The sequence below is a fragment of the Perissodus microlepis genome, chromosome 11, assembly GCF_051167445.1.
Source record: "Perissodus microlepis isolate ML-2025 ecotype Zambia chromosome 11, ASM5116744v1, whole genome shotgun sequence".
NCBI classification, from domain to species: Eukaryota; Metazoa; Chordata; class Actinopteri; order Cichliformes; family Cichlidae; genus Perissodus; species Perissodus microlepis.
In genome coordinates this window covers 27,112,900-27,124,347 of record NC_140471.1, presented here as the reverse complement: position 1 = coordinate 27,124,347, position 11,448 = coordinate 27,112,900, and positions in this window count along the sequence as shown.

Here is an 11,448-nt window from a genome sequence, read left to right as displayed (position 1 = left end):
AGCTTTAATTATAAATACACTTTTCCAGTCTTGCATGGGAGACAAAGTGAAATGGAATAAAAAGTGAAACAAAATTATTCATTTGTCAGATAGTATTACAGAGTTAAAATGCAATTGTTCATACATGTCATGATCCAGAAGAAAGAAAAAAACAATAAAATTCATGATTTAATGCATGACATACTCAAAATGACCATCTTCCTGCTTTTCATTTGCCAAAAGATCAAGACAGACACAATGACAAAAAAAGAAAAGAAAAAAAACCTTGAGCAAACTTTAACAAGCCGGATGTTGCAGCAACTTCAGGTCATGTTTTTTTTTTAGTGTCTAGACATCCACACCATGAGTCAGTTGTACAGTACTATTTTTCCCACCGCAGAAGTATGCCAAAAAGAAAACACAGAGCTGTTCTATTTTTTAGAAATGGGCATAGACAAAAAAAATCGATAAGCTTTGCAGTTCTTACACAATGAAACTTTAAATCTTTGTTAATTTTCAAGTAATTCATTCACAGTATCGATTTTAGGTGTAGCCACAACTGACACACTTATGAGAAACAATTACTATATGAAGGTTGTCTCGCCTGTTAATGACATATTGGGAGGCCCACCTGTGGTGAGTAATAAAGGTCTTTCGTTTGCTAAAATGTGTGATTTGGTTTCGCTTGTAGAGGTTTGGTGGCATTGAAACAGACTGACTGTGAAGTTTGAGCAGTTTTCGAAATTTCCTTCATTGGACTCATTGAACTCCTTCAAAACCTGCTGTGATAATGTTGAACGTAAAAAATGTTACCAATACATACTTTATACGGATTAAATTTAAAAAGGCTCAAATAACATGGCTACTAATATCAGGTGGTTACACCACAGTGGGTCCTATTAGAATTCAAACCTTAAGTAAAGCTAATATTGAGTAAAATATTCCTGCAAAAACATGTGTAAGGGCAAGTCTGCAACTAAAGATGACTCCAGGAAGAAACTTGCATGACCTTTTAACTGCCTTAAATTAGGTTATTCTGTAAACCCATCTCCCAGAGTTTCATGTAACCCTTTTATCATGCTCCCACACAGTGTAAGAGGAAGTGTGTGAGTCTAAAGCCCACTTATCAGCTGTGACACAACAAAAGCTGAAAAAGAGCCTTTGGGGGAGGAAAGGTCTCTTCTTTCACACCACAGTCAACAGTGGGCTTCTGATGTTTGTGTATGTGAGTGAGGATCACTACGTGCACCACATATGTAATGCACACTCACTCACACTTTATTATGTACACGTGTTCAACTGCTCGTTAACGCAAATATCTAATTAGCCGATCGCATGCTCACGTCAGCAAAAACAGCAAACTGAGACTACAGTTCACATGGAAAAACATTACCTGGTCTCGATTTCTGCAACATTCAGACAATAGAGCCAGACTGTAGCATAAACAGCATGAAAGCATGGATCCATCCTTCCTTGTATCAATGGTTCAGGGTGCTGGTGGTATAATGGTTTCTTGGCACACTTTGAGCCCCTTTGGTACAAAGTGAGCATTGTTTAAACACCACAGTCTGCCCAAGTATTGTTGCTGAGCATGTCCATTGTTGTATGACCACAGTGTACCCATCTTTTGATGGCTGTATACGGTGCCGTGCCCAAAAGCTCAAATCATCTCAAATTGGTTTCTTGAACATGACAATGACTTCACTGTATTCAAATGGCCTCCACATTTACCAAATCTAAATCCATCAGAGCACCTTCAGAATTATGATGAAATGGAAAATTAACATCATGGATGTGCAGCCAGAAAATCTGCAGCAACTGTGTGATGCTATCATGTCAATATGGACCAAAATCTCTGAGGAATCTTTCTATTACCTTGTTGAATCTCTAGGAATTGCAGACTAAAGACATCAGTGTACGTTAAACAAATCAATAACATGCAATATGTCTTTTGATTACTGCATATAATCCGAAAGAGCAATGAGTTTTGACAGAAAACAGACTTTATGAATATTTTCCACAGTAGATCACAGAAGCAGCCACAGCTGTCAAAAACAGAACTTAAAACGTGAGCCATACATCTCTATGGTTTCATCCTGGCCTCCAATGGCCTGAGGATTTTTCAGTTCAGTGTTTGGTGTCCACTTGACGAAGTGCACTGGTCCACCGCAGCCACGTCTTCAGTATGTAACCTCAGCAGACGTGGGTTAACCCCAAATGTCTGAGAAATTATTCTGTCATTGGTAATAAAGGATACCTCAGTGACTACTTAACTGCATGTTTGCTGTTTTGATGATGCACTGTCAGGATGAAATGGAGTTACAAATCATGACAGTTTACAGTTTAACTTGTATACTGAAATATTCCCAATCCAGTAGCTAAAATGGTAAATGGACTGTCTCTTACAGAGCTCCTTTCTGCTTTGCTTTAAAACTCAAAGCACTTTATACTACAAGCTTCATTCACACAAACACTTGCTTCACTTGTATATAAGTACTTTCTTAACATTCGCACTCTTATGAACTATTCAGGGTTCAGTATCTTGCCCAAGGATACTTTGGCTTGCAAATTTGAGGAGTCGAGTCTGATTGGGACTGAATCATTAAGCTTGTGATTAGTAAATGACCTGCTCTACCTCCCAAGCCACAGCCACTTCAAAAACACTCATAAGGAACAGAGGAGAACTTCTCCCTCGATAGTGAGCTGTCTGGGAATTGATCCCAGGTCATGATATTGGGAATCACGCATGAGACAACTACTCTAGCAGCGCAGCATTCAAAGTAAGGCTGATTTCAAATAATTTTGTGAGCGCAGGTGTAGGTACCAGGAGACACCACCATACCAAGTTTGGCCGCTATCAGACCAACTTCAATTTTGACTCAGAAATTTCCATTACAGGCTAATATTTGTTGTGTTTTTATATTACCGTCAATTTATAGAAGTAAATGGTTATCTGTACAAATTAGGTTAACTCTTTTTGATCATGTGCTTTAGACTATGTTGAACACCAATGATCTTATAAAGAGATAAAATATAAATAACGAACAGATGGGAGTTCGGCTCATTGGTGCAGCCTTCCACAACAATCTTAGTTTCCCATGTGACTCCTTGGGAAACTTAACTGCCTACCTCTGGGAGGGTAATTAAGCTGATACCATATGTGATAGCAGAAAAAGGTTTTATGAACCCATCTAATTTTCTTAATTGTGTGATTGGATTAATTTAACTGAATTACTGCGTACATGCCCCGTCCCTGCGCTGCAGATAAGGGTAGCCACTTTCAAACTGAAAATTTCTGGCAGCAACTGGGATCACAATAACTTTTATTTATTTATTTATTTTCATTCCGTCGCTGAAACGTGGACTTTTTCCTTCTCAGCTGACTAATCGTTAATGAGTTCTAATTGTGTGTATGTGCATGTCTGTGTCTTAGACATCTTAGCAAACAACAGTGCCTAACGAGCTAATAGCATTAAAGCATTGACATAATTGAGAGGTTAACTGAGTCGCAGAGTGAGTAAATGTGGTCTCTTTTATAAAGACCACAAGGTTAAATGTAGGTCTTATGATCTTAACAGGCAACATTTTGAACAAAAAGAGAATTCTAGATAATTGATTTTACAAATAGAGTGTGGGACACTCACTATGTGTCTTGGTTTTTGTAATTTATTCATTTGTTTTGTACTCTTTCACTGTCTTCTCTGTTCCCCCGTCTTTCCTGTTTGTCAGTTATTCATTTGTAGGTAATTAATTTCTTTTGTGACACCCAGAGGTGGGTAGTAACGAGTTACACTTACTCCGTTACATTTACTTGAGTAAGTTTTTTGAAAAAAATGTACTTTTAAAGTACCTTTTTTGCACGATACTTTTTACTTTTACTTGAGTACATTTACGAAGAAGAAACTGACACCCCTCTCAGGAGTTGTAACACCTGTCTACCAGGAAGTCCTGGCTTAGTCTTGGTGATAATGCAGCTCACCTGGGGCGGTTTCAGCAGGGGCGGATCTACTGTGGTGGCATGGGGAGGCATGCGCCACCCTTAATGCATATGATAGTTGTTTTTTTTTTTAAATTAAAATAAGCTAGTATTAACCCTTTGATCCCACCTACAGTTAACATTGAATATAAATGTTAAAACTGAATGTATTGCATAATGCACCTGGCGCTTGTCCCTGCTTGCCACATATCTTGATCCAGTTTGTAATGCTGTTTTTTGTTGTTGTTTTTTATCCACAGCAACAACAGCTACCTGACTTTATTTCTTTGTCATTAGTTACTTTTGGTTTGTAGTTCGTGCTAGTTTAACCTGTTGTTGATCCAGCAACACCCCCCCCCCCCCCCCCCCCCCCCCCAGTTTCTGATAGCTGATGATCGGTAATATTGCTTCTGTATGTACCACAGTATTTGGTTCATGTTTAAAGCTAGGATTTGACCAAATGGGAAATTCCACATCATGTTTCCGGGACTTCTGTTTTGTCTCATCTATTTTACTTTTCCCAGTAAAACGCAAACTGAGTTAGATATTGTATTTTTGTAATGAGATCAGACAAACAGCACATTCTCTAATTAGAATGATAATCCTTGCTGTTTTCTCTGTATAAGCAAGGCCTTTTTAGTAGTGGTTTATGCTTAGCTGACCTAAATGTTTAATGCAAGTTAAAACAATAGGTGTGACTGTGAGCACCTGTGGCTACAGACCCATAAAAGAATGAAGGCTTCCAATACATACCCATTAAATCCAATGCCTGCAGGTTTGCATTTAATCCATTTGAGAAAGTCAGGTCCAGAAATTTAAAGTTATAGCAGCAAAAATGTAAATTTCTGAGATGTGTAATGAAATGCTTCTGGGGATCTGGGGACAAAAGCACATTCTGCTGTCTTATCTGTGAGTTAGCTATTAAATGATGACCTTGGTAACCCTTCCGGCCAGGATTGTTCAAATACAAAGGTTAAAATTTAATAAAAAGAGAGACTTAAGACTTATTCTTTGGAAGTTAACACAGTTATACATTGCTTGTATCAGTATTTTGCATCTGTATTTTTGTATCTGTGTACAAGGTTTTGTAGTAATGGAATGAGTGTGGAATTTTTAGTTTTAATTGAATTTTTTTTCTTAATGCTGACCTCATATTTTCAGTATTTTCATGGTTGTCATAAATCTTTTCAGCAAATCTTTTCTTTCTTTTCTTTTCTTGTCGATGGTGAACTGATCAAATATACTGCTTATATAAAGTGATGTGATGATGAGTGATGTGACGAAGATATAATAACTAGAAAAATACATTCCTACTATGCAAGAGTCCATTAGAGTCATTAGAGCCGTGTTTATTCTGTGGACTCTGTGAATAGCTCCCTGTCCTTTTACTGACAATAAGAATGTTTCCACTATGAGGACTTCTTGCAAATATTATACAGATTGTCTAACGAATAACCAAATTCTAACACGTTCATATGTTAAATGATAAACAAAGAAATGTATGAGCGAAATGTATTGATATTTTAATAGTGAGTGTGTTCTTGTGACAAAGAACAAGTAACCATGACATTTCCCATCGGAGATCTCCCACAACTGATATGAATAAAAGAGATGCTTTCTCATCCTCAAACATCTTCTGAAACCTACTCTCTTTAGCCAAAGTATCACAGGAGATTGTGAGGCTCCACACAGCTGTAGTTACTCAAAGTGTTGTGAAGGTCTGTTTGCTGTGCATGGAGGGAAAAAAAACCTGATATACATCTGTGTCCCAAACTGACACTCCTGGGCTGGTGCTTGTTGGTGAGGTTTGGAGTCTGCCTCTGCGGTTTGGCTCGACTTTCGTCCTCTCCATTCACTCCCATCTGAGGTCAAGGAGTTGTGCTTGTTTGTGGGAAGCTCCTTATACTGTCTCGTAATGAATGCTCTAAGCAAAAAAAGTTTTTCCAGACTTCAGAGTTGGATGTGTCCACCTCTCTGATTTGTCCTCCGTTGACAACCTTAATGTCCTGAGAATGACTAAACACAGCTCCAGTAATGGATGCATTACAGAAATGTTGTGCAGTCACTGTTGCATTTCACACCCACACTGTATTTCACACATTTGCCTCAAAATGTGTTAGTGCGAGTTGTTTGTTCTGCTGCCATTTACTCCCCCCTCATACATTTTACACTTTTAAGGGTTTAATGTGGTTTCAGACCTAAAACAGTGTATTAATGTGGGAAAGCAGGAATGTGATGAATTCCTACAAAGCCGTTCAGACTAGAACATCCCTGGGACAGAAGGACATTAAGGACACTAAGATCTATTGTCTGAATGTGGTTTTGAACTTTGTCCTCTTTTGTATTTGGTCTGGTGAAACCACAAACAATACAATGCATAAAATGTTCTGTATGTAGTAAAAGTATCTTCTTTTTTCCTGCAGAGACGAAAGATTTGTGTCAGCAGATTATTAGCTTTGCATACATCTCTTTCTTTGTTCTTGACTTAGACTGAGAGAAAAAGTATATCTTTTCACTTATAATGCTCACAAATTCTGAGGTATAACCAGTGGTACCGATGAAAGCTTGGAATCTCAAAGCTCGACCTTTTAAAGCAGCTAAAGTGGAAATTAAGAAAACAAAGAAATGGGCCATTAATAAATACAGTTTTAATACCTTTTTGGGCTTTATTTTTACTCTTCACTTGACTTTCAGTGTGAACGATTGGAGGACAAAACAAAACTCAAGAGGTAGCAGGAATCAAGACAGCAATGGAGAGAAGGTCACGGTTCAGTGATTCTCCAGCAATTGTTTGGAAATACAACAGCAGTTGAAAGCAGGTCAGATCACTGGGGAAAACAATGAAAGAAGGCTCAAATCACCCAAATGTGCTGAGAGCAAAAGAGGAACCTCTTGATTACTTTTCTGCTTCAGTGGGATTGAACAGTGTCTACAAAAACATTTCTACAGGAGGATGTGTTTGAACTTCATGGCTTATTGAGACATGAGAAAAGTAAGTGTAAAGGGTAAGGTGGAAAGTTGCTGATCACGCATGCTTTTCTTTACCCAGCGTCAGATCAGTGGTCACACAGTTGCGCTGCTTTCCATTTTGGAGCAGTGCAGCATAACTCCAGTCATTTAGTGCTGCCAGCTGGGCAGCTCAGATGGAACAGTTGTTTGGGATTAGATTTTTGGAATGCAAAAGGTTTGAGGAGTGGATTGACCGTGATTGACTGTAATTTAAAATGTCAGAAAGATTTAGCAATGGACAAAACCAGGAAACCTCTCCAATTCTTTTTTTTTTTTAATCAGTCCTCTAATTCATGTCTTTTGTTCAGGTTAAAATAGTTAATAATAAAGTAAATTGACGGAATAAAAGAGACCAACAAAGCCATGGACGAGGGTAATCTTGTAAAGTTCATGTGATTTAAGAGGATTTATTCAAACCTACTTTAAGTGTTGAGTAATATTTCAAGAGGCCAGTTTTCTTTTAGTATTGTAATGTGGGAAAAATAGTGCTAACTGAATAGGTTTTAAACACATTCTGAATTCATCTTTATAACCTGTAAATGCTTGGCAATGCCCCCACAAAATGTAAATAAAATTAAATGAAAAAAAAAAGTTCTACAGGAAAGTGCTATGAAAATTTGAGGACATGAAATTAAAGTCACATAACTGTGATAAAAGCAAGGTCACCAGAAAAGCGCATTTTTCTGGAGCTACTTGAAAATTGAATTAGAAATTAGATTTCCATCAAAATAAAATAAAGCAGAACATAATGTAGGGGTCGCATGATTTAAGTTATTCTTCTTAGATATGGTACATCTTTCCATTTGACCTGTAACAGCAAAGACTTGCATGTTCCTAATGATCTTTTCTTTTTACTCTTTTTTTCCATTTTTCTGATTCACTAACTTTCTGAAATCTAACAAAATGTATTTCAGAACGGACATTTTTCTTGCTTATTTGGAATGTCACAGTGATATTCCAAATACTTTGTTTATGATGAAAACCATTGTAAAAATCTCTTTCTGTTCGTTTTGTTTGTTGTTGCCTATTTTGTATGTGTTCATACCTCCCTCTTGTGTCCAATTCAGTTATTGCAATCTTGAACCAAAAGGTCTTAAATTGCAATATGATATAGAATAGGGCAGCAGGTTGGCGTGGTAGTTAGCCGAAGAAACATCTTGAATTTGGCATCGACCATCTGGCCGGTATCTTTATATGTGGAGTTTGCTGTTCTCTGGGTACTCCACCTTCCTCCCACAGCCCAAAAACATGCAGTTAGAGGAGTTAGGTTAACTTGTGAATCTAAATTACTCATAGGTGTGTGCAAAGTGTTGACTGTCTCTCTGTGTTAGCCCTGCATCACATTGGTGACCTACCAGGGCTGCAGGGATAGACTCTTTCAACTAGATAACTTGGAGAATGGATGAATGGATGCAGGACCGTGTAGAAGTCTTGACCTATCTCATATCTTGATAGGAACATTGAAAGTGGGTGCACTGTTTTACAAAAATATGTGCCTGGAAATTTAAACGTATGGGGTAGTGTATAAAGTGTATGGTGTATAGTGTATAGTGAGTTTGTAAGATTCTAATATGCCTGAAAGTGGTTTGGTATGACCACCTTTATTCTCCAACACAGCCTAAACTCTCTTAGGCAACTTTCAGTTATTATTCATCTATGTTAGATAGCTGTTAGGCCTGTCAGCAACTTCTTGTTGTGTCGTCCACCTGTCCAACTAACTGTTTGAAGTTAGGTGTAAAAAGGTGTCCACTTTAAAAGCTGTGAAATGTTCAGATATATGGACTCAAAATGAACAACAAAGGAGCCAGTGTCTAAAGGAAAACTTTAGAAATGACCAAAAAGAGAAAGCCTAGCTCTTTGGAAGGATAATAAAAACAAGGTAAAAGACTTTTACAGCATTACAGTCTTCAGCAAGGCATTTTCAAAGATCTTATAAGCTCATGAAATTTTTTGTAGTGATACAAAACATTTTTTAAAATAAAAATCATTTTTACAAATGATTGCTTGACACATTTGGCACCACTGTATATAAAATATAATAGAGTATTATAAATAATAATTAATGATTACTAATAAAAAAGGTATGTGATCACTGTAAGCCTATTTATTTTAAACGACACACCTTACAGACCTTTACCATTTAAACATATAAACAGAGACGCAAACGTCATATCAAAATTAAAAATTGTCCCTTCTTTTAACATGTAGTACCATTTTATAACCAAAAGAGGGCAGTGCACTTCAAGTATCATACCTTCCATCCTAAAAGCATCTCCGAACCTTTCCTCTTAAGTAGGAATTACTGACGACCTTTTTCAGCCAGTCCCTTCCAGTTAAATCAAGCTATATTTTAAACTTTCTTAAAAATAACTTGACAGCTGACACAAGTTAAATCATTTTCCCAGCCTCTTTCTTTAGTAAGTGTTGAGTGAAGACTACCAGAGTTGAGAAATCCACCGACACCCTAAAATACCCCTATGTTTGGGTCTGGCACTAAACATTGAACCTAAGTTTCCATATTAAAGAAAAGGTCCTTCCTCACTAAGTCTTTTAGTTCTGATTTCCATTACATGTGTGTGTCTGTGAAGGTTCTCAGTCATCCAGGTCATCGTAGTCAAAGGAGCTTGCAAAGAAAAGCGTCTGGACTTCTTTAAGTTACTTGAAGACGTTTCACCTCTCATCTGAGAAGCTTCTTCAGTTACATGTGTGTGTTTAACTGTTGTCAGATGCACATTTGTGATTTGTCTTTTCTCACAAAGCATCCTGGCTTGCCCTAAAACACAAAATACTTCTGTTATTTTGATTTAGAAGCCCTGCTTTTATTGATATCTGCTGCTGGTCAAACATGCCAAACTGTCAGTACTGATGTACAATTCTCTGGAATATTTTTGAATCAAATAGGACATTTTCTTTTTGTAGATTTCCAGAAACGGCCTCTCAGATCTTGAGCCACAGAGAGGGTATGTTCGGCTTTAGAAATGATCAAATCGGATTGCTGATGGGACATCTGCAGAGGCTGATCTCTGAGATGCCTTTAAAATGTTATCATTTTTAAGTTAAATTATAAGCATTTAATTATATATTTACAACACCATTCAAATCAGTACATGTTACACTGTAACCTTACAGTATTTTAGAGCAAAAACTCAATTCCCTTGAAAGTTTGTTTTTTTTTCAAAGTCACCAAGAAATAAACCCAAACAATATGCGATCACGTCATCATGATGATGGCCAGTGTTGTAGACAAAGATATAACATCTGAAACGAATGATACTGTAGGTTAGATTTAAAGCAGTTGGTCATATTATTCTGCCAGCTGGTGTTTAGATAGATAGATAGATAGATAGATAGATAGATAGATAGATAGATAGATAGATAGATAGATAGATAGATAGATAGATAGATAGATAGATAGATAGATAGATAGATGGTGTGTTTTGAAATGACAGTATAAACTTTAACTTGTATAGACAACTTAGAAATACCACAAACAAGGAAGTTCATGCCTGGAAACAGTTTGACAAAATCATCAAACAGATGAGTCAGTTTATAAAAACAATTTATGATGATCACAAGAAAAAAAAGTAATGAGAAATTTCAAAATCCTGTAACTGAATCTTCTGATCTGAGATTATTTTAACTACAAATGCCATCAGAAAACAATAACAGATTTGATTTAGTTGCTCTCTAACAGTAATCTTTGTCATTGTTAGATTTTTTTTTAAGGGTTGTTATAGTGATAGTACTATTTTGTTTACATTTGGTCAAAGCATTGTGCATTCAAGTCCAGCAGACATAGAGAGGGTGTTCCCTGTTGATGTGATGCACTTTCTGGGGTCTGGGTTAAAAGCCAAGCTAAAGTAATGAAATCATTTAGTGTTAAGAATCTTGGCAAATCAAGGGCACCCATATACTCCAAAGATTTACCATTCATTTCTCTTGGAAAACATGGGAGCGGGGAACAAGAGAACGAAAAAAGAGAGTGGGAGCTGAGGGAGAGCTCCGTCCAGTGGAGCCAGGGTAAGAATTTATGGTCAGGAAGAGCGATGAATGTGTAATTTACGGTGCATACTCTACCATTCCCCCTGCCCTCCCCTTTGGTAATGAGAAACGGCTGTTTTGTTGTGGGGCCAGTGCATGGTATACCCCCTCCCTTCTGGCTATGACACACCATTAGTTTTTATTTCTGTCTCTGCTTTTACGACCCCTGCCCAGGCGCCAGCATTTGGCCAGTGATCGGGACCATCACACCATCTAAGCCCTTCCACCTCTCGAAATGGCTTCCTGTAGCCTGAGAAAAAACACGCCGTAGCTACAGAAATCTTTCAAATTGAAGATAGATAGCAACATACTAACAGCTCCAATCTACCAGGTTTATATTCAGCACAGCGAGGAGGAAATGGCTACTTAAGGTACAAAACTGTCCAAAATAGATCACATTGAAGAGGACTGACCTTCCTTGTCACATATTTTGTTTCTCTCTG